This window comes from Triturus cristatus, chromosome 12 (genome assembly GCF_964204655.1).
Source record: "Triturus cristatus chromosome 12, aTriCri1.1, whole genome shotgun sequence".
NCBI classification, from domain to species: Eukaryota; Metazoa; Chordata; class Amphibia; order Caudata; family Salamandridae; genus Triturus; species Triturus cristatus.
In genome coordinates this window covers 723799611-723823183 of record NC_140595.1, presented here as the reverse complement: position 1 = coordinate 723823183, position 23573 = coordinate 723799611, and the positions used below count along the sequence as shown (strand labels likewise).

The 23573-nt window shown below is 40.5% G+C and overlaps 10 non-coding genes across 10 annotated transcripts; all 10 read right to left on the bottom strand.

The window, feature by feature from the left end:
• Window positions 1-2563: 2563 nt before the first annotated feature.
• TRNAS-AGA (transfer RNA serine (anticodon AGA)) lies at window positions 2564-2645 on the bottom strand. Its single transcript has one exon. It is a non-coding gene; the product is annotated as a tRNA-Ser (tRNA).
• Window positions 2646-5233: 2588 nt separating this feature from the next.
• On the bottom strand, window positions 5234-5305 carry TRNAH-GUG (transfer RNA histidin (anticodon GUG)). The gene has a single exon. It is a non-coding gene; the product is annotated as a tRNA-His (tRNA).
• Window positions 5306-6584: 1279 nt separating this feature from the next.
• Window positions 6585-6666, bottom strand: TRNAS-AGA (transfer RNA serine (anticodon AGA)). Its single transcript has one exon. It is a non-coding gene; the product is annotated as a tRNA-Ser (tRNA).
• A 2589-nt stretch (window positions 6667-9255) lies between these two features.
• On the bottom strand, window positions 9256-9327 carry TRNAH-GUG (transfer RNA histidin (anticodon GUG)). The gene has a single exon. It is a non-coding gene; the product is annotated as a tRNA-His (tRNA).
• A 1281-nt stretch (window positions 9328-10608) lies between these two features.
• TRNAS-AGA (transfer RNA serine (anticodon AGA)) lies at window positions 10609-10690 on the bottom strand. The gene has a single exon. It is a non-coding gene; the product is annotated as a tRNA-Ser (tRNA).
• Window positions 10691-13278: 2588 nt separating this feature from the next.
• TRNAH-GUG (transfer RNA histidin (anticodon GUG)) lies at window positions 13279-13350 on the bottom strand. The gene has a single exon. It is a non-coding gene; the product is annotated as a tRNA-His (tRNA).
• Window positions 13351-14629: 1279 nt separating this feature from the next.
• TRNAS-AGA (transfer RNA serine (anticodon AGA)) lies at window positions 14630-14711 on the bottom strand. Its single transcript has one exon. It is a non-coding gene; the product is annotated as a tRNA-Ser (tRNA).
• A 2588-nt stretch (window positions 14712-17299) lies between these two features.
• On the bottom strand, window positions 17300-17371 carry TRNAH-GUG (transfer RNA histidin (anticodon GUG)). The gene has a single exon. It is a non-coding gene; the product is annotated as a tRNA-His (tRNA).
• Window positions 17372-18652: 1281 nt separating this feature from the next.
• TRNAS-AGA (transfer RNA serine (anticodon AGA)) lies at window positions 18653-18734 on the bottom strand. Its single transcript has one exon. It is a non-coding gene; the product is annotated as a tRNA-Ser (tRNA).
• A 3937-nt stretch (window positions 18735-22671) lies between these two features.
• Window positions 22672-22752, bottom strand: TRNAS-AGA (transfer RNA serine (anticodon AGA)). The gene has a single exon. It is a non-coding gene; the product is annotated as a tRNA-Ser (tRNA).
• Window positions 22753-23573: the final 821 nt, after the last annotated feature.

The following is a 23573-nucleotide window of genomic DNA, read 5'->3' as shown; positions in this document are numbered from 1 at the left end:
TTTCCTATGGAAGAAAATTCAAGTTACGGGTAAAGTACGTTCTCGTTACTTTTGTAATCCAGTGCTGGGCTCCTAGGCTCAGTACTGGGACATCTATCTAAAACAGGTAAACAATTACGTTTTTACAGTTGGTACGATTTTTAAAGAATATTTGTAAGTTTCAAAAATCGACACAGAAAATTTTCAGCAAAAAGCAGGCAATGATATCCCATGGAAGGAAATTCGAGTTACTGGTAAGTACGGTTAAAATTACTTTTCAGGGTCAGTACTGAGCTCCAAGATGCAGCACTGAGGTCTCTCCTGATAACAGGTGAGTAAATCAGAATTCGTTGTTCGGCTGATTTTAGATGAATATTTTAAAGTTCCAAAACTCCACACCACTTAGAAGAATTTCCAAGTGAAACCACTCAATGTTAGCCTATGGAAGAAAAGTGAGTTATCGGCTTTTAGGTAAGTACTCGACTGGCAGAGTTATGGTTCTGGGCATAGACTCAGGGGTCTCCCAGGGGAGTCCCAGCCTACTTGCCAAGCCTTAAACTCCCCTTTTATTACATATAATTTACACCTAAGGTAGGCCCTAGGTAGTCCTAGGTGCATGATGCTATGTAAGTAAAAAATAAGATATGTACTTTGGTGGTTCGCGTGTCCTGTAAGTACCAAACAGTCTATTTCATTTTTCACTACTGTGAGGTCTACCCCTCTCGTAGGTTAGCTCTGTGTATTCCCCTATACTTTTTATTTGGTAATTCCATATCGGAGAGGAGTAGCTTTATTTATTTATTGAAAATCCTACTTACTGGTGAGGTTGGATTTAACTTTACTATTTTAGAAATGCCACTTTTAGAGAGTGAACATTTCTCTGCACTTACTGCTCTATTTGCCTGAAACCTGGCCCCAATACACGTCTGGATTGGGCTGGGTGACAGCAAAATTTGTGCCTTCCCTCTAGAGAGCCACAACACAGGTCACTCAACTGCACCTGGGGGATGAGCTCCGCTCCCCCTCCACCCCCAATAGGTTCAAGAACGATAATTTATGTAAGTAAATACATTATAGCTACAGCTTATAATCATGCGAGTTTAAATCATTTGTTGTTAGATGGTTTAAATATTTGAAAGGATCTGTTTATAATAGACATTTTACAAAAACCACTGGTACATGTGCTAATTCTGTAAAATTAACACCCAACTGCCGTGACATTGCCAACCACAATGCCGTGACTCGGATTCGAACCAAGGTAGCTGCGGCCACAATGCAGAGTACTAACCACTATACGATCACGGCGAGCTACTTGGGCTCAATGATGTACAGTGACATGGAGAATTTATAATTCGGAACACTCAGGGCTGTTCCTGTGATAGGCTGGATGTATTCATTGCTTCCTCATTCCTCATTCAGAGGCTGCATCTCCTCAGTGGTTGATAGGCTGAAACCGTTTCCTGGCCGCCTGCTTGTGAAATGCCAGGAGTCAAAGATCACACATTACACTTGCTGACCTGTGATGGGACACCAATGCAGAGAAGCCCACCTGGCACAGACCTTCTATTCTGTCTATTAGACCTGCATCTTCCCTGCACCTTTCAAGCCATTTGTATGTGAAGCAAGAAAGAGTTAGAGAGTGATCCATCTACACTTTTATAGGGAGGATGTCGCCGTGAGCTCCTCCCAGCTAATCACACGAACAGCAGAAAAGCAAGATAATACACAGTTGAGGGGAGGGCTGCATGGTTATGTTTTTGAGTAAATATTGAAACTGACCTCAGTGGCTCATTAGCAGAGCTGCGGCTAATGACTGGTGCCAAATCATGATGAAGCAAGCACCATGGCTCGTAGGGGACCCACAACACGCTTTTCTTAGCTCACTGAATTAAAGTATAAACTTCCGCCGTGTGTGAGTGGTAAAGGCTTGTTAATATGGTTCCTTTTCCAATTCAAGTCTGACAACAAGAGGCAGGAACCACGTGGCTTCGGAAGCTCAGGAAAGTAGCCACCAATCACAGAGAAAGAGAGAACTGGCAGTATGAGAGGTGGAGAAAACAGAAGCGGGAGCAAGGAGCTCAAATGAGATTGATGGCGTTTAAATAGAGCGCGTAAAGGAACAGTTACACAGCTAAGAAATGGGAAAGACAGACTAGGGAAAAAAACACAGAAAGAGCCTGTAGATGAATTCTCTTCCTGGGACAGCAGGTTAAGAGAAATTACACATGGGGAGGTTAAGCATGTAACACGGGGGAGAATAAAAAAGAAAATGCAGTTTTATGAAGTGTGTTTGCCAATCCAGCCAGCACTTTTGTTCTATTTCTCTCTTTGCGTCTTTTATTGGTAAAGTAACTTTCAAGTGCATGCGCAGGTATGAATGAGAGAGCAACGGTATAATAATTTGAAGCGTTTACACCAGTGCTAAAGTAGGAATGAGGTGTAGCAAAGACATGAAAGAGGTAGCGATAACAAATATGTGGAGAGGCAATAGTGACACAAAAATAAGCCACCTATTTATAAAACTGAAATGGAAGAAATACTAAAGGTTAACTTCTGAAATTGTAGCCGATAATAAAAAGATTCTCGTTGTTGGCAGGATTCGAACCTGCGCGGGGATACCCCAATGGATTTCTAGTCCATCGCCTTAACCACTCGGCCACAACAACTTGCTGTAAGCTGCCTACAAATATTTTGTTTGAAAGTTTTGAAGCTTTCCCACATCAAAGTACTAATATTCTGCAATGCGCTTTTTAAAAACAATGTTTTTTTCATCATGCACGTTCTGTCCTAAAAATAAAAATTGCATGAGTATATCTCTGGATCTGTAAAAGGATACGCTTGCATTCAAACTCTCTTGTGGCACTCAAGTTTTTTGGACCCTGTTGCACTCTGTTTTTGCGCTGCTTTTAGTCTACGACCCATATTACAGAAGTGAACCATCTCTGAGTATTTGGGACTCCTTTGTAAGTGCCTTATCTTTAATCCTTGAAAAGCTCTATAATAAAGGGGTCTGTCAAAGATTGCTTGAATGGAAGATAAAAGAAGGCCCACTTGTCTCACCAAATGCAGTAGAGAAACCTGATGTTTTACTCATGCTATCCTTAGTTCAGTTTTTGTTAGACCTGGCATCCTTAAGGTGGCCTACCAGCAACCTTTTTGCTTTTCACCTCACGTTTTGCTGTATCTTTATGTTGGCCGTAGGACTCTAATCACTTTATCACTACTGTGAGAAAGTGGCTCTGTATATACTGTTCCCAAATAGGTACAGTGTGCACAGAGTCCCCAGTCCCCAGAGGTTTGGCAGAGGCTAAAGTTAGATATAACCTTACTCTCTAAAGTGGTAGCTTGCCGAGCAGTAAGGCAGTATCAGAGTACAGTGTAAAACATTTGTTGTACACACTCAGTCAGCAAATGGTCTCACACACTCAAGAACTGAACACTAGGCCATTGGTTTGCATAAAAAAGATATTGTTGTTTTATTTGAGAACCAACAATAGGTATCAAAATATACTTTCTCAGAGTGAGATGCTTTAGTTAAATACTTTGCAATAGGCAATTGACTTTTGCAGGTCATAGTTACAGTTTATTACAATAGGCAACACAATTTGAATCACAATAATACATTGAGCTCAATGGGAATTTTAAGTTGTATGCAATTAATTACTTTCAGGATTACTTTTCTAAATCCAGGACTGGATCCTAGATTCAGTCCTGGGACAGTTCTTGGAAACAAGTGAGTAAATTCGTTTTAGTTACTGTTGTGATTTTTAAGCAATATTTTGCTATTTTAAAAGTTGACACTTAGAAACTTTTGCTGATCAAATTACCAATGTTATCCTATGGAAGGAAATTCACTTAGCAGGTAAGTGGGGTTATGGTTACTTTTTCTAGGTCAGTGTTGGATCCTAGATCCAGCACTACTGTACCACCTGTAAGCAGTTGAGAAACTACGTTTAAGTTATACAGGCGATTTTTAAGGAATATTTACATGTTTGCAAAATCGACACTTAGAAGAAATTTCACAGAAAAACGGTCAATGGTTTCCTATGGAAGAAAATTCAAGTTACGGGTAAAGTACGTTCTCGTTACTTTTGTAATCCAGTGCTGGGCTCCTAGGCTCAGTACTGGGACATCTATCTAAAACAGGTAAACAATTACGTTTTCACAGTTGGTACGATTTTTAAAGTATATTTGTAAGTTTCAAAAATCGACACTTAGAAAATTTTCAGCAAAAAGCAGGCAATGATATCCCATGGAAGGAAATTCGAGTTACTGGTAAGTACGGTTAAAATTACTTTTCAGGGTCAGTACTGAGCTCCAAGATGCAGCACTGAGGTCTCTCCTGATAACAGGTGAGTAAATCAGAATTCGTTGTTCGGCTGATTTTAGATGAATATTTTAAAGTTCCAAAACTCCACACCACTTAGAAGAATTTCCAAGTGAAACCACTCAATGTTAGCCTATGGAAGAAAAGTGAGTTATCGGCTTTTAGGTAAGTACTCGACTGGCAGAGTTATGGTTCTGGGCATAGACTCAGGCGTCTCCCAGGGGAGTCCCAGCCTACTTGCCAAGCCTTAAACTCCCCTTTTATTACATATAATTTACACCTAAGGTAGGCCCTAGGTAGTCCTAGGTGCATGATGCTATGTAAGTAAAAAATAAGATATGTACTTTGGTGGTTCGCGTGTCCTGTAAGTACCAAACAGTCTATTTCATTTTTCACTACTGTGAGGTCTACCCCTCTCATAGGTTTGCTCTGTGTATTCCCCTATACTTTTTATTTGGTAATTCCATATCGGAGAGGAGTAGCTTTATTTATTTATTGAAAATCCTACTTACTGGTGAGGTTGGATTTAACTTTACTATTTTAGAAATGCCACTTTTAGAGAGTGAACATTTCTCTGCACTTACTGCTCTATTTGCCTGAAACCTGGCCCCAATACACGTCTGGATTGGGCTGGGTGACAGCAAAATTTGTGCCTTCCCTCTAGAGAGCCACAACACAGGTCACTCAACTGCACCTGGGGGATGAGCTCCGCTCCCCCTCCACCCCCAATAGGTTCAAGAACGATAATTTATGTAAGTAAATACATTATAGCTACAGCTTATAATCATGCGAGTTTAAATCATTTGTTGTTAGATGGTTTAAATATTTGAAAGGATCTGTTTATAATAGACATTTTACAAAAACCACTGGTACATGTGCTAATTCTGTAAAATTAACACCCAACTGCCGTGACATTGCCAACCACAATGCCGTGACTCGGATTCGAACCAAGGTAGCTGCGGCCACAACGCAGAGTACTAACCACTATACGATCACGGCGAGCTACTTGGGCTCAACAACATACAGTGACATGGAGAATTTATAATTCGGAACACTCAGGGCTGTTCCTGTGATAGGCTGGATGTATTCATTGCTTCCTCATTCCTCATTCAGAGGCTGCGTCTCCTCAGTGGTTGATAGGCTGAAACCGTTTCCTGGCCGCCTGCTTGTGAAATGCCAGGAGTCAAAGATCACACAATACACTTGCGGACCTGTGATGGGACACCAATGCAGAGAAACCCACCTGGCACAGACCTTCTATTCTGTCTATTAGACCTGCATCTTCCCTGCACCTTTCAAGCCATTTGTATGTGAAACAAGAAAGAGTTAGAGAGTGATCCATCTACACTTTTATAGGGAGGATGTCGCCGTGAGCTCCTCCCAGCTAATCACACGAACAGCAGAAAAGCAAGATAATACACAGTTGAGGGGAGGGCTGCATGGTTATGTTTTTGAGTAAATATTGAAACTGACCTCAGTGGCTCATTAGCAGAGCTGCGGCTAATGACTGGTGCCAAATCATGATGAAGCAAGCACCATGGCTCGTAGGGGACCCACAACACGCTTTTCTTAGCTCACTGAATTAAAGTATAAACTTCCGCCGTGTGTGAGTGGTAAAGGCTTGTTAATATGGTTCCTTTTCCAATTCAAGTCTGACAACAAGAGGCAGGAACCACGTGGCTTCGGAAGCTCAGGAAAGTAGCCACCAATCACAGAGAAAGAGAGAACTGGCAGTATGAGAGGTGGAGAAAACAGAAGCGGGAGCAAGGAGCTCAAATGAGATTGATGGCGTTTAAATAGAGCGCGTAAAGGAACAGTTACACAGCTAAGAAATGGGAAAGACAGACTAGGGAAAAAAACACAGAAAGAGCCTGTAGATGAATTCTCTTCCTGGGACAGCAGGTTAAGAGAAATTACACATGGGGAGGTTAAGCATGTAACACGGGGGAGAATAAAAAAGAAAATGCAGTTTTATGAAGTGTGTTTGCCAATCCAGCCAGCACTTTTGTTCTATTTCTCTCTTTGCGTCTTTTATTGGTAAAGTAACTTTCAAGTGCATGCGCAGGTATGAATGAGAGAGCAACGGTATAATAATTTGAAGCGTTTACACCAGTGCTAAAGTAGGAATGAGGTGTAGCAAAGACATGAAAGAGGTAGCGATAACAAATATGTGGAGAGGCAATAGTGACACAAAAATAAGCCACCTATTTATAAAACTGAAATGGAAGAAATACTAAAGGTTAACTTCTGAAATTGTAGCCGATAATAAAAAGATTCTCGTTGTTGGCAGGATTCGAACCTGCGCGGGGATACCCCAATGGATTTCTAGTCCATCGCCTTAACCACTCGGCCACAACAACTTGCTGTAAGCTGCCTACAAATATTTTGTTTGAAAGTTTTGAAGCTTTCCCACATCAAAGTACTAATATTCTGCAATGCGCTTTTTAAAAACAATGTTTTTTTCATCATGCACGTTCTGTCCTAAAAATAAAAATTGCATGAGTATATCTCTGGATCTGTAAAAGGATACGCTTGCATTAAAAAATCTCTTGTGGCACTCAAGTTTTTTGGACCCTGTTGCACTCTGTTTTTGCGCTGCTTTTAGTCTACGACCCATATTACAGAAGTGAACCATCTCTGAGTATTTGGGACTCCTTTGTAAGTGCCTTATCTTTAATCCTTGAAAAGCTCTATAATAAAGGGGTCTGTCAAAGATTGCTTGAATGGAAGATAAAAGAAGGCCCACTTGTCTCACCAAATGCAGTAGAGAAACCTGATGTTTTACTCATGCTATCCTTAGTTCAGTTTTTGTTAGACCTGGCATCCTTAAGGTGGCCTACCAGCAACCTTTTTGCTTTTCACCTCACGTTTTGCTGTATCTTTATGTTGGCCGTAGGACTCTAATCACTTTATCACTACTGTGAGAAAGTGGCTCTGTATATACTGTTCCCAAATAGGTACAGTGTGCACAGAGTCCCCAGTCCCCAGAGGTTTGGCAGAGGCTAAAGTTAGATATAACCTTACTCTCTAAAGTGGTAGCTTGCCGAGCAGTAAGGCAGTATCAGAGTACAGTGTAAAACATTTGTTGTACACACTCAGTCAGCAAATGGTCTCACACACTCAAGAACTGAACACTAGGCCATTGGTTTGCATAAAAAAGATATTGTTGTTTTATTTGAGAACCAACAATAGGTATCAAAATATACTTTCTCAGAGTGAGATGCTTTAGTTAAATACTTTGCAATAGGCAATTGACTTTTGCAGGTCATAGTTACAGTTTATTACAATAGGCAACACAATTTGAATCACAATAATACATTGAGCTCAATGGGAATTTTAAGTTATATGCAATTAATTACTTTCAGGATTACTTTTCTAAATCCAGGACTGGATCCTAGATTCAGTCCTGGGACAGTTCTTGGAAACAAGTGAGTAAATTCGTTTTAGTTACTGTTGTGATTTTTAAGCAATATTTTGCTATTTTAAAAGTTGACACTTAGAAACTTTTGCTGATCAAATTACCAATGTTATCCTATGGAAGGAAATTCACTTAGCAGGTAAGTGGGGTTATGGTTACTTTTTCTAGGTCAGTGTTGGATCCTAGATCCAGCACTACTGTACCACCTGTAAGCAGTTGAGAAACTACGTTTAAGTTATACAGGCGATTTTTAAGGAATATTTACATGTTTGCAAAATCGACACTTAGAAGAAATTTCACAGAAAAACGGTCAATGGTTTCCTATGGAAGAAAATTCAAGTTACGGGTAAAGTACGTTCTCGTTACTTTTGTAATCCAGTGCTGGGCTCCTAGGCTCAGTACTGGGACATCTATCTAAAACAGGTAAACAATTACGTTTTCACAGTTGGTACGATTTTTAAAGTATATTTGTAAGTTTCAAAAATCGACACTTAGAAAATTTTCAGCAAAAAGCAGGCAATGATATCCCATGGAAGGAAATTCGAGTTACTGGTAAGTACGGTTAAAATTACTTTTCAGGGTCAGTACTGAGCTCCAAGATGCAGCACTGAGGTCTCTCCTGATAACAGGTGAGTAAATCAGAATTCGCTGTTCGGCTGATTTTAGATGAATATTTTAAAGTTCCAAAACTCCACACCACTTAGAAGAATTTCCAAGTGAAACCACTCAATGTTAGCCTATGGAAGAAAAGTGAGTTATCGGCTTTTAGGTAAGTACTCGACTGGCAGAGTTATGGTTCTGGGCATAGACTCAGGGGTCTCCCAGGGGAGTCCCAGCCTACTTGCCAAGCCTTAAACTCCCCTTTTATTACATATAATTTACACCTAAGGTAGGCCCTAGGTAGTCCTAGGTGCATGATGCTATGTAAGTAAAAAATAAGATATGTACTTTGGTGGTTCGCGTGTCCTGTAAGTACCAAACAGTCTATTTCATTTTTCACTACTGTGAGGTCTACCCCTCTCATAGGTTTGCTCTGTGTATTCCCCTATACTTTTTATTTGGTAATTCCATATCGGAGAGGAGTAGCTTTATTTATTTATTGAAAATCCTACTTACTGGTGAGGTTGGATTTAACTTTACTATTTTAGAAATGCCACTTTTAGAGAGTGAACATTTCTCTGCACTTACTGCTCTATTTGCCTGAAACCTGGCCCCAATACACGTCTGGATTGGGCTGGGTGACAGCAAAATTTGTGCCTTCCCTCTAGAGAGCCACAACACAGGTCACTCAACTGCACCTGGGGGATGAGCTCCGCTCCCCCTCCACCCCCAATAGGTTCAAGAACGATAATTTATGTAAGTAAATACATTATAGCTACAGCTTATAATCATGCGAGTTTAAATCATTTGTTGTTAGATGGTTTAAATATTTGAAAGGATCTGTTTATAATAGACATTTTACAAAAACCACTGGTACATGTGCTAATTCTGTAAAATTAACACCCAACTGCCGTGACATTGCCAACCACAATGCCGTGACTCGGATTCGAACCAAGGTAGCTGCGGCCACAACGCAGAGTACTAACCACTATACGATCACGGCGAGCTACTTGGGCTCAATGATGTACAGTGACATGGAGAATTTATAATTCGGAACACTCAGGGCTGTTCCTGTGATAGTCTGGATGTATTCATTGCTTCCTCATTCCTCATTCAGAGGCTGCATCTCCTCAGTGGTTGATAGGCTGAAACCGTTTCCTGGCCGCCTGCTTGTGAAATGCCAGGAGTCAAAGATCACACATTACACTTGCTGACCTGTGATGGGACACCAATGCAGAGAAACCCACCTGGCACAGACCTTCTATTCTGTCTATTAGACCTGCATCTTCCCTGCACCTTTCAAGCCATTTGTATGTGAAGCAAGAAAGAGTTAGAGAGTGATCCATCTACACTTTTATAGGGAGGATGTCGCCGTGAGCTCATCCCAGCTAATCACACGAACAGCAGAAAAGCAAGATAAATACACAGTTGAGGGGTGGGCTGCATGGTTATGTTTTTGAGTAAATATTGAAACTGACCTCAGTGGCTCATTAGCAGAGCTGCGGCTAATGACTGGTGCCAAATCATGATGAAGCAAGCACCATGGCTCGTAGGGGACCCACAACACGCTTTTCTTAGCTCACTGAATTAAAGTATAAACTTCCGCCGTGTGTGAGTGGTAAAGGCTTGTTAATATGGTTCCTTTTCCAATTCAAGTCTGAGAACAAGAGGCAGGAACCACGTGGCTTCGGAAGCTCAGGAAAGTAGCCACCAACCACAGAGAAAGAGAGAACTGGCAGTATGAGAGGTGGAGAAAACAGAAGCGGGAGCAAGGAGCTCAAATGAGATTGATGGCGTTTAAATAGAGCGCGTAAAGGAACAGTTACACAGCTAAGAAATGGGAAAGACAGACTAGGGAAAAAAACACAGAAAGAGCCTGTAGATGAAATTCTCTTCCTGGGACAGCAGGTTAAGAGAAATTACACATGGGGAGGTTAAGCATGTAACACGGGGGAGAATAAAAAAGAAAATGCAGTTTTATGAAGTGTGTTTGCCAATCCAGCCAGCACTTTTGTTCTATTTCTCTCTTTGCGTCTTTTATTGGTAAAGTAACTTTCAAGTGCATGCGCAGGTATGAATGAGAGAGCAACGGTATAATAATTTGAAGCGTTTACACCAGTGCTAAAGTAGGAATGAGGTGTAGCAAAGACATGAAAGAGGTAGCGATAACAAATATGTGGAGAGGCAATAGTGACACAAAAATAAGCCACCTATTTATAAAACTGAAATGGAAGAAATACTAAAGGTTAACTTCTGAAATTGTAGCCGATAATAAAAAGATTCTCGTTGTTGGCAGGATTCGAACCTGCGCGGGGATACCCCAATGGATTTCTAGTCCATCGCCTTAACCACTCGGCCACAACAACTTGCTGTAAGCTGCCTACAAATATTTTGTTTGAAAGTTTTGAAGTTTTCCCACATCAAAGTACTGATATTCTGCAATGCGCTTTTTAAAAACAATGTTTTTTTCATCATGCACGTTCTGTCCTAAAAACAAAAATTGCATGAGTATATCTCTGGATCTGTAAAAGGATACGCTTGCATTCAAACTCTCTTGTGGCACTCAAGTTTTTTGGACCCTGTTGCACTCTGATTTTGCGCTGCTTTTAGTCTACGACCCATATTACAGAAGTCAACCATCTCTGAGTATTTGGGACTCCTTTGTAAGTGCCTTATCTTTAATCCTTGAAAAGCTCTATAATAAAGGGGTCTGTCAAAGATTGCTTGAATGGAAGATAAAAGAAGGCCCACTTGTCTCACCAAATGCAGTAGAGAAACCTGATGTTTTACTCATGTTATCCTTAGTTCAGTTTTTGTTAGACCTGGCATCCTTAAGGTGGCCTACCAGCAACCTTTTTGCTTTTCACCTCATGTTTTGCTGTATCTTTATGTTGGCCGTAGGACTCTAATCACTTTATCACTACTGTGAGAAAGTGGCTCTGTATATACTGTTCCCAAATAGGTACAGTGTGCACAGAGTCCCCAGTCCCCAGAGGTTTGGCAGAGGCTAAAGTTAGATATAACCTTACTCTCTAAAGTGGTAGCTTGCCGAGCAGTAAGGCAGTATCAGAGTACAGTGTAAAACATTTGTTGTACACACTCAGTCAGCAAATGGTCTCACACACTCAAGAACTGAACACTAGGCCATTGGTTTGCATAAAAAAGATATTGTTGTTTTATTTGAGAACCAACAATAGGTATCAAAATATACTTTCTCAGAGTGAGATGCTTTAGTTAAATACTTTGCAATAGGCAATTGACTTTTGCAGGTCATAGTTACAGTTTATTACAATAGGCAACACAATTTGAATCCCAATAATACATTGAGCTCAATGGGAATTTTAAGTTATATGCAATTAATTACTTTCAGGAATACTTTTCTAAATCCAGGACTGGATCCTAGATTCAGTCCTGGGACAGTTCTTGGAAACAAGTGAGTAAATTCGTTTTAGTTACTGTTGTGATTTTTAAGCAATATTTTGCTATTTTAAAAGTTGACACTTAGAAACTTTTGCTGATCAAATTACCAATGTTATCCTATGGAAGGAAATTCACTTAGCAGGTAAGTGGGGTTATGGTTACTTTTTCTAGGTCAGTGTTGGATCCTAGATCCAGCACTACTGTACCACCTGTAAGCAGTTGAGAAACTACGTTTAAGTTATACAGGCGATTTTTAAGGAATATTTACATGTTTGCAAAATCGACACTTAGAAGAAATTTCACAGAAAAACGGTCAATGGTTTCCTATGGAAGAAAATTCAAGTTACGGGTAAAGTACGTTCTCGTTACTTTTGTAATCCAGTGCTGGGCTCCTAGGCTCAGTACTGGGACATCTATCTAAAACAGGTAAACAATTACGTTTTCACAGTTGGTACGATTTTTAAAGTATATTTGTAAGTTTCAAAAATCGACACTTAGAAAATTTTCAGCAAAAAGCAGGCAATGATATCCCATGGAAGGAAATTCGAGTTACTGGTAAGTACGGTTAAAATTACTTTTCAGGGTCAGTACTGAGCTCCAAGATGCAGCACTGAGGTCTCTCCTGATAACAGGTGAGTAAATCAGAATTCGTTGTTCGGCTGATTTTAGATGAATATTTTAAAGTTCCAAAACTCCACACCACTTAGAAGAATTTCCAAGTGAAACCACTCAATGTTAGCCTATGGAAGAAAAGTGAGTTATCGGCTTTTAGGTAAGTACTCGACTGGCAGAGTTATGGTTCTGGGCATGGACTCAGGGGTCTCCCAGGGGAGTCCCAGCCTACTTGCCAAGCCTTAAACTCCCCTTTTATTACATATAATTTACACCTAAGGTAGGCCCTAGGTAGTTCTAGGTGCATGATGCTATGTAAGTAAAAAATAAGATATGTACTTTGGTGGTTCGCGTGTCCTGTAAGTACCAAACAGTCTATTTCATTTTTCACTACTGTGAGGTCTACCCCTCTCATAGGTTAGCTCTGTGTATTCCCCTATACTTTTTATTTGGTAATTCCATATCGGAGAGGAGTAGCTTTATTTATTTATTGAAAATCCTACTTACTGGTGAGGTTGGATTTAACTTTACTATTTTAGAAATGCCTCTTTTAGAGAGTGAACATTTCTCTGCACTTACTGCTCTATTTGCCTGATATCTGGCCCCAATACACGTCTGGATTGGGCTGGGTGACAGCAAAATTTGTGCCTTCCCTCTAGAGAGCCACAACACAGGTCACTCAACTGCACCTGGGGGGTGAGCTCCGCTCCCCCTCCACCCCCAATAGGTTCAAGAACGATAATTTATGTAAGTAAATACATTATAGCTACAGCTTATAATCATGCGAGTTTAAATCATTTGTTGTTAGATGGTTTAAATATTTGAAAGGATCTGTTTTTAATAGACATTTTACAAAAACCACTGGTACATTTGCTAATTCTGTAAAATTAACACCCAACTGCCGTGACATTGCCAACCACAATGCCGTGACTCGGATTCGAACCGAGGTTGCTGCGGCCACAACGCAGAGTACTAACCACTATACGATCACGGCGAGCTACTTGGGCTCAACGACATACAGTGACATGGAGAATTTATAATTCGGAACACTCAGGGCTGTTCCTGTGATAGGCTGGATGTATTCATTGCTTCCTCATTCCTCATTCAGAGGCTGCGTCTCCTCAGTGGTTGATAGGCTGAAACCGTTTCCTGGCCGCCTGCTTGTGAAATGCCAGGAGTCAAAGATCACACAATACACTTGCGGACCTGTGATGGGACACCAATGCAGAGAAACCCACCTGGCACAGACCTTCTATTCTGTCTATTAGACCTGCATCTTCCCTGCACCTTTCAAGCCATTTGTATGTGAAGCAAGAAAGAGTTAGAGAGTGATCCATCTACACTTTTATAGGGAGGATGTCGCCGTGAGCTCCTCCCAGCTAATCACACGAACAGCAGAAAAGCAAGATAATACACAGTTGAGGGGAGGGCTGCATGGTTATGTTTTTGAGTAAATATTGAAACTGACCTCAGTGGCTCATTAGCAGAGCTGCGGCTAATGACTGGTGCCAAATCATGATGAAGCAAGCACCATGGCTCGTAGGGGACCCACAACACGCTTTTCTTAGCTCACTGAATTAAAGTATAAACTTCCGCCGTGTGTGAGTGGTAAAGGCTTGTTAATATGGTTCCTTTTCCAATTCAAGTCTGACAACAAGAGGCAGGAACCACGTGGCTTCAGAAGCTCAGGAAAGTAGCCACCAATCACAGAGAAAGAGAGAACTGGCAGTATGAGAGGTGGAGAAAACAGAAGCGGGAGCAAGGAGCTCAAATGAGATTGATGGCGTTTAAATAGAGCGCGTAAAGGAACAGTTACACAGCTAAGAAATGGGAAAGACAGACTAGGGAAAAAAACACAGAAAGAGCCTGTAGATGAATTCTCTTCCTGGGACAGCAGGTTAAGAGAAATTACACATGGGGAGGTTAAGCATGTAACACGGGGGAGAATAAAAAAGAAAATGCAGTTTTATGAAGTGTGTTTGCCAATCCAGCCAGCACTTTTGTTCTATTTCTCTCTTTGCGTCTTTTATTGGTAAAGTAACTTTCAAGTGCATGCGCAGGTATGAATGAGAGAGCAACGGTATAATAATTTGAAGCGTTTACACCAGTGCTAAAGTAGGAATGAGGTGTAGCAAAGACATGAAAGAGGTAGCGATAACAAATATGTGGAGAGGCAATAGTGACACAAAAATAAGCCACCTATTTATAAAACTGAAATGGAAGAAATACTAAAGGTTAACTTCTGAAATTGTAGCCGATAATAAAAAGATTCTCGTTGTTGGCAGGATTCGAACCTGCGCGGGGATACCCCAATGGATTTCTAGTCCATCACCTTAACCACTCGGCCACAACAACTTGCTGTAAGCTGCCTACAAATATTTTGTTTGAAAGTTTTGAAGTTTTCCCACATCAAAGTATTAATATTCTGCAATGCGCTTTTTAAAAACAATGTTTTTTTCATCATGCACGTTCTGTCCTAAAAATAAAAATTGCATGAGTATATCTCTGGATCTGTAAAAGGATACGCTTGCATTCAAACTCTCTTGTGGCACTCAAGTTTTTTGGACCCTGTTGCACTCTGTTTTTGCGCTGCTTTTAGTCTACGACCCATATTACAGAAGTGAACCATCTCTGAGTATTTGGGACTCCTTTGTAAGTGCCTTATCTTTAATCCTTGAAAAGCTCTATAATAAAGGGGTCTGTCAAAGATTGCTTGAATGGAAGATAAAAGAAGGCCCACTTGTCTCACCAAATGCAGTAGAGAAACCTGATGTTTTACTCATGTTATCCTTAGTTCAGTTTTTGTTAGACCTGGCATCCTTAAGGTGGCCTACCAGCAACCATTTTGCTTTTCACCTCACGTTTTGCTGTATCTTTATGTTGGCCGTAGGACTCTAATCACTTTATCACTACTGTGAGAAAGTGGCTCTGTATATACTGTTCCCAAATAGGTACAGTGTGCACAGAGTCCCCAGTCCCCAGAGGTTTGGCAGAGGCTAAAGTTAGATATAACCTTACTCTCTAAAGTGGTAGCTTGCCGAGCAGTAAGGCAGTATCAGAGTACAGTGTAAAACATTTGTTGTACACACTCAGTCAGCAAATGGTCTCACACACTCAAGAACTGAACACTAGGCCATTGGTTTGCATAAAAAAGATATTGTTGTTTTATTTGAGAACCAACAATAGGTATCAAAATATACTTTCTCAGAGTGAGATGCTTTAGTTAAATACTTTGCAATAGGCAATTGACTTTTGCAGGTCATAGTTACAGTTTATTACAATAGGCAACACAATTTGAATCACAATAATACATTGAGCTCAATGGGAATTTTAAGTTATATGCAATTAATTACTTTCAGGATTACTTTTCTAAATCCAGGACTGGATCCTAGATTCAGTCCTGGGACAGTTCTTGGAAACAAGTGAGTAAATTCGTTTTAGTTACTGTTGTGATTTTTAAGCAATATTTTGCTATTTTAAAAGTTGACACTTAGAAACTTTTGCTGATCAAATTACCAATGTTATCCTATGGAAGGAAATTCACTTAGCAGGTAAGTGGGGTTATGGTTACTTTTTCTAGGTCAGTGTTGGATCCTAGATCCAGCACTACTGTACCACCTGTAAGCAGTTGAGAAACTACGTTTAAGTTATACAGGCGATTTTTAAGAAATATTTACATGTTTGCAAAATCGACACTTAGAAGAAATTTCACAGAAAAACGGTCAATGGTTTCCTATGGAAGAAAATTCAAGTTACGGGTAAAGTACGTTCTCGTTACTTTTGTAATCCAGTGCTGGGCTCCTAGGCTCAGTACTGGGACATCTATCTAAAACAGGTAAACAATTACGTTTTCACAGTTGGTACGATTTTTAAAGTATATTTGTAAGTTTCAAAAATCGACACTTAGAAAATTTTCAGCAAAAAGCAGGCAATGATATCCCATGGAAGGAAATTCGAGTTACTGGTAAGTACGGTTAAAATTACTTTTCAGGGTCAGTACTGAGCTCCAAGATGCAGCACTGAGGTCTCTCCTGATAACAGGTGAGTAAATCAGAATTCGTTGTTCGGCTGATTTTAGATGAATATTTTAAAGTTCCAAAACTCCACACCACTTAGAAGAATTTCCAAGTGAAACCACTCAATGTTAGCCTATGGAAGAAAAGTGAGTTATCGGCTTTTAGGTAAGTACTCGACTGGCAGAGTTATGGTTCTGGGCATAGACTCAGGGGTCTCCCAGGGGAGTCCCAGCCTACTTGCCAAGCCTTAAACTCCCCTTTTATTACATATAATTTACACCTAAGGTAGGCCCTAGGTAGTCCTAGGTGCATGATGCTATGTAAGTAAAAAATAAGATATGTACTTTGGTGGTTCGCGTGTCCTGTAAGTACCAAACAGTCTATTTCATTTTTCACTACTGTGAGGTCTACCCCTCTCATAGGTTAGCTCTGTGTATTCCCCTATACTTTTTATTTGGTAATTCCATATCGGAGAGGAGTAGCTTTATTTATTTATTGAAAATCCTACTTACTGGTGAGGTTGGATTTAACTTTACTATTTTAGAAATGCCACTTTTAGAGAGTGAACATTTCTCTGCACTTACTGCTCTATTTGCCTGAAACCTGGCCCCAATACACGTCTGGATTGGGCTGGGTGACAGCAAAATTTGTGCCTTCCCTCTAGAGAGCCACAACACAGGTCACTCAACTGCACCTGGGGGATGAGCTCCGCTCCCCCTCCACCCCCAATAGGTTCAAGAACGATAATTTATGTAAGTAAATACATTATAGCTACAGCTTATAATCATGCGAGTTTAAATCATTTGTTGTTAGATGGTTTAAATATTTGAAAGGATCTGTTTATAATAGACATTTTACAAAAACCACTGGTACATGTGCTAATTCTGTAAAATTAACACCCAACTGCCGTGACATTGCCAACCACAATGCCGTGACTCGGATTCGAACCAAGGTAGCTGCGGCCACAACGCAGAGTACTAACCACTATACGATCACGGCGAGCTACTTGGGCTCAATGATGTACAGTGACATGGAGAATTTATAATTCGGAACACTCAGGGCTGTTCCTGTGATAGGCTGGATGTATTCATTGCTTCCTCATTCCTCATTCAGAGGCTGCATCTCCTCAGTGGTTGATAGGCTGAAACCGTTTCCTGGCCGCCTGCTTGTGAAATGCCAGGAGTCAAAGATCACACATTACACTTGCTGACCTGTGATGGGACACCAATGCAGAGAAACCCACCTGGCACAGACCTTCTATTCTGTCTATTAGACCTGCATCTTCCCTGCACCTTTCAAGCCATTTGTATGTGAAGCAAGAAAGAGTTAGAGAGTGATCCATCTACACTTTTATAGGGAGGATGTCGCCGTGAGCTCATCCCAGCTAATCACACGAACAGCAGAAAAGCAAGATAAATACACAGTTGAGGGGTGGGCTGCATGGTTATGTTTTTGAGTAAATATTGAAACTGACCTCAGTGGCTCATTAGCAGAGCTGCGGCTAATGACTGGTGCCAAATCATGATGAAGCAAGCACCATGGCTCGTAGGGGACCCACAACACGCTTTTCTTAGCTCACTGAATTAAAGTATAAACTTCCGCCGTGTGTGAGTGGTAAAGGCTTGTTAATATGGTTCCTTTTCCAATTCAAGTCTGAGAACAAGAGGCAGGAACCACGTGGCTTCGGAAGCTCAGGAAAGTAGCCACCAACCACAGAGAAAGAGAGAACTGGCAGTATGAGAGGTGGAGAAAACAGAAGCGGGAGCAAGGAGCTCAAATGAGATTGATGGCGTTTAAATAGAGTGCGTAAAGGAACAGTTACACAGCTAAGAAATGGGAAAGACAGACTAGGGAAAAAAACACAGAAAGAGCCTGTAGATGAAATTCTCTTCCTGGGACAGCAGGTTAAGAGAAATTACACATGGGGAGGTTAAGCATGTAACACGGGGGAGAATAAAAAAGAAAATGCAGTTTTATGAAGTGTGTTTGCTAATCCAGCCAGCACTTTTGTTCTATTTCTCTCTTTGCGTCTTTTATTGGTAAAGTAACTTTCAAGTGCATGTGCAGGTATGAATGAGAGAGCAACGGTATAATAATTTGAAGCGTTTACACCAGTGCTAAAGTAGGAATGAGGTGTAGCAAAGACATGAAAGAGGTAGCGATAACAAATATGTGGAGAGGCAATAGTGACACAAAAATAAGCCACCTATTTATAAAACTGAAATGGAAGAAATACTAAAGGTTAACTTCTGAAATTGTAGCCGATAATAAAAAGATTCTCGATGTTGGCAGGATTCGAACCTGCGCGGGGATACCCCAATGGATTTCTAGTCCATCGCCTTAACCACTCAGCCACAACAACTTGCTGTAAGCTGCCTACAAATATTTTGTTTGAAAGTTTTGAAGTTTTCCCACATCAAAGTACTAATATTCTGCAATGCGCTTTTTAAAAACAATGTTTTTTTCATCATGCACGTTCTGTCCTAAAAATAAAAATTGCATGAGTATATCTCTGGATCTGTAAAAGGATACGCTTGCATTCAAACTCTCTTGTGGCACTCAAGTTTTTTGGACCCTGTTGCACTCTGTTTTTGCGCTGCTTTTAGTCTACGACCCATATTACAGAAGTCAACCATCTCTGAGTATTTGGGACTCCTTTGTAAGTGCCTTATCTTTAATCCTTGAAAAGCTCTATAATAAAGGGGTCTGTCAAAGATTGCTTGAATGGAAGATGAAAGAAGGCCCACTTGTCTCACCAAATGCAGTAGAGAAACCTGATGTTTTACTCATGTTATCCTTAGTTCAGTTTTTGTTAGACCTGGCATCCTTAAGGTGGCCTACCAGCAACCTTTTTGCTTTTCACCTCACGTTTTGCTGTATCTTTATGTTGGCCGTAGGACTCTAATCACTTTATCACTACTGTGAGAAAGTGGCTCTGTATATACTGTTCCCAAATAGGTACAGTGTGCACAGAGTCCCCAGTCCCCAGAGGTTTGGCAGAGGCTAAAGTTAGATATAACCTTACTCTCTAAAGTGGTAGCTTGCCGAGCAGTAAGGCAGTATCAGAGTACAGTGTAAAACATTTGTTGTACACACTCAGTCAGCAAATGGTCTCACACACTCAAGAACTGAACACTAGGCCATTGGTTTGCATAAAAAAGATATTGTTGTTTTATTTGAGAACCAACAATAGGTATCAAAATATACTTTCTCAGAGTGAGATGCTTTAGTTAAATACTTTGCAATAGGCAATTGACTTTTGCAGGTCATAGTTACAGTTTATTACAATAGGCAACACAATTTGAATCACAATAATACATTGAGCTCAATGGGAATTTTAAGTTATATGCAATTAATTACTTTCAGGATTACTTTTCTAAATCCAGGACTGGATCCTAGATTCAGTCCTGGGACAGTTCTTGGAAACAAGTGAGTAAATTCGTTTTAGTTACTGTTGTGATTTTTAAGCAATATTTTGCTATTTTAAAAGTTGACACTTAGAAACTTTTGCTGATCAAATTACCAATGTTATCCTATGGAAGGAAATTCACTTAGCAGGTAAGTGGGGTTATGGTTACTTTTTCTAGGTCAGTGTTGGATCCTAGATCCAGCACTACTGTACCACCTGTAAGCAGTTGAGAAACTACGTTTAAGTTATACAGGCGATTTTTAAGGAATATTTACATGTTTGCAAAATCGACAGAAGAAATTTCACAGAAAAACAGTCAATGGTTTCCTATGGAAGAAAATTCAAGTTACGGGTAAAGTACGTTCTCGTTACTTTTGTAATCCAGTGCTGGGCTCCTAGGCTCAGTACTGGGACATCTATCTAAAACAGGTAAACAATTACGTTTTCACAGTTGGTACGATTTTTAAAGAATATTTGTAAGTTTCAAAAATCGACACTTAGAAAATTTTCAGCAAAAAGCAGGCAATGATATCCCATGGAAGGAAATTCGAGTTACTGGTAAGTACGGTTAAAATTACTTTTCAGGGTCAGTACTGAGCTCCAAGATGCAGCACTGAGGTCTCTCCTGATAACAGGTGAGTAAATCAGACGTCGTTGTTCGGCTGATTTTAGATGAATATTTTAAAGTTCCAAAACTCCACACCACTTAGAAGAATTTCCAAGTGAAACCACTCAATGTTAGCCTATGGAAGAAAAGTGAGTTATCGGCTTTTAGGTAAGTACTCGACTGGCAGAGTTATGGTTCTGGGCATGGACTCAGGGGTCTCCCAGGGGAGTCCCAGCCTACTTGCCAAGCCTTAAACTCCCCTTTTATTACATATAATTTACACCTAAGGTAGGCCCTAGGTAGTTCTAGGTGCATGATGCTATGTAAGTAAAAAATAAGATATGTACTTTGGTGGTTCGCGTGTCCTGTAAGTACCAAACAGTCTATTTCATTTTTCACTACTGTGAGGTCTACCCCTCTCATAGGTTAGCTCTGTGTATTCCCCTATACTTTTTATTTGGTAATTCCATATCGGAGAGGAGTAGCTTTATTTATTTATTGAAAATCCTACTTACTGGTGAGGTTGGATTTAACTTTACTATTTTAGAAATGCCTCTTTTAGAGAGTGAACATTTCTCTGCACTTACTGCTCTATTTGCCTGATACCTGGCCCCAATACACGTTTGGATTGGGCTGGGTGACAGCAAAATTTGTGCCTTCCCTCTAGAGAGCCACAACACAGGTCACTCAACTGCACCTGGGGGGTGAGCTCCGCTCCCCCTCCACCCCCAATAGGTTCAAGAACGATAATTTATGTAAGTAAATACATTATAGCTACAGCTTATAATCATGCGAGTTTAAATCATTTGTTGTTAGATGGTTTAAATATTTGAAAGGATCTGTTTATAATAGACATTTTACAAAAACCACTGGTACATTTGCTAATTCTGTAAAAGTAACACCCAACTGCCGTCACATTGCCAACCACAATGCCGTGACTCGGATTCGAACCAAGGTTGCTGCGGCCACAAGGCAGAGTACTAACCACTATACGATCACGGCGAGCTACTTGGGCTCAATGATGTACAGTGACATGGAGAATTAATAATTCGGAACACTCAGGGCTGTTCCTGTGATAGGCTGGATGTATTCATTGCTTCCTCATTCCTCATTCAGAGGCTGCGTCTCCTCAGTGGTTGATAGGCTGAAACCGTTTCCTGGCCGCCTGCTTGTGAAATGCCAGGAGTCAAAGATCACACATTACACTTGCTGACCTGTGATGGGACGCCAATGCAGAGAAACCGATCTGGCACAGACCTTCTATTCTGTCTATTAGACCTGCATCTTCCCTGCACCTTTCAAGCCATTTGTATGTGAAGCAAGAAAGAGTTAGAGAGTGATCCATCTACACTTTTATAGGGAGGATGTCGCCGTGAGCTCATCCCAGCTAATCACACGAACAGCAGAAAAGCAAGATAAATACACAGTTGAGGGGTGGGCTGCATGGTTATGTTTTTGAGTAAATATTGAAACTGACCTCAGTGGCTCATTAGCAGAGCTGCGGCTAATGACTGGTGCCAAATCATGATGAAGCAAGCACCATGGCTCGTAGGGGACCCACAACACGCTTTTCTTAGCTCACTGAATTAAAGTATAAACTTCCGCCGTGTGTGAGTGGTAAAGGCTTGTTAATATGGTTCCTTTTCCAATTCAAGTCTGAGAACAAGAGGCAGGAACCACGTGGCTTCGGAAGCTCAGGAAAGTAGCCACCAACCACAGAGAAAGAGAGAACTGGCAGTATCAGAGGTGGAGAAAACAGAAGCGGGAGCAAGGAGCTCAAATGAGATTGATGGCGTTTAAATAGAGCGCGTAAAGGAACAGTTACACAGCTAAGAAATGGGAAAGACAGACTAGGGAAAAAAACACAGAAAGAGCCTGTAGATGAAATTCTCTTCCTGGGACAGCAGGTTAAGAGAAATTACACATGGGGAGGTTAAGCATGTAACACGGGGGAGAATAAAAAAGAAAATGCAGTTTTATGAAGTGTGTTTGCTAATCCAGCCAGCACTTTTGTTCTATTTCTCTCTTTGCGTCTTTTATTGGTAAACTAACTTTCAAGTGCATGCGCAGGTATGAATGAGAGAGCAACGGTATAATAATTTGAAGCGTTTACACCAGTGCTAAAGTAGGAATGAGGTGTAGCAAAGACATGAAAGAGGTAGCGATAACAAATATGTGGAGAGGCAATAGTGACACAAAAATAAGCCACCTATTTATAAAACTGAAATGGAAGAAATACTAAAGGTTAACTTCTGAAATTGTAGCCGATAATAAAAAGATTCTCGTTGTTGGCAGGATTCGACCCTGCACGGGGATACCCCAATGGATTTCTAGTCCATCGCCTTAACCACTCGCCACAACAACTTGCTGTAAGCTGCCTACAAATATTTTGTTTGAAAGTTTTGAAGTTTTCCCACATCAAAGTACTAATATTCTGCAATGCGCTTTTTAAAAACAATGTTTTTTTCATCATGCACGTTCTGTCCTAAAAATAAAAATTGCATGAGTATATCTCTGGATCTGTAAAAGGATACGCTTGCATTCAAACTCTCTTGTGGCACTCAAGTTTTTTGGACCCTGTTGCATCTGTTTTTGTGCTGCTTTTAGTCTACGACCCATATTACAGAAGTCAACCATCTCTGAGTATTTGGGACTCCTTTGTAAGTGCCTTATCTTTAATCCTTGAAAAGCTCTATAATAAAGGGGTCTGTCAAAGATTGCTTGAATGGAAGATAAAAGAAGGCCCACTTGTCTCACCAAATGCAGTAGAGAAACCTGATGTTTTACTCATGTTATCCTTAGTTCAGTTTTTGTTAGACCTGGCATCCTTAAGGTGGCCTACCAGCAACCTTTTTGCTTTTCACCTCACGTTTTGCTGTATCTTTATGTTGGCCGTAGGACTCTAATCACTTTATCACTACTGTGAGAAAGTGGCTCTGTATATACTGTTCCCAAATAGGTACAGTGTGCACAGAGTCCCCAGTCCCCAGAGGTTTGGCAGAGGCTAAAGTTAGATATAACCTTACTCTCTAAAGTGGTAGCTTGCCGAGCAGTAAGGCAGTATCAGAGTACAGTGTAAAACATTTGTTGTACACACTCAGTCAGCAAATGGTCTCACACACTCAAGAACTGAACACTAGGCCATTGGTTTGCATAAAAAAGATATTGTTGTTTTATTTGAGAAC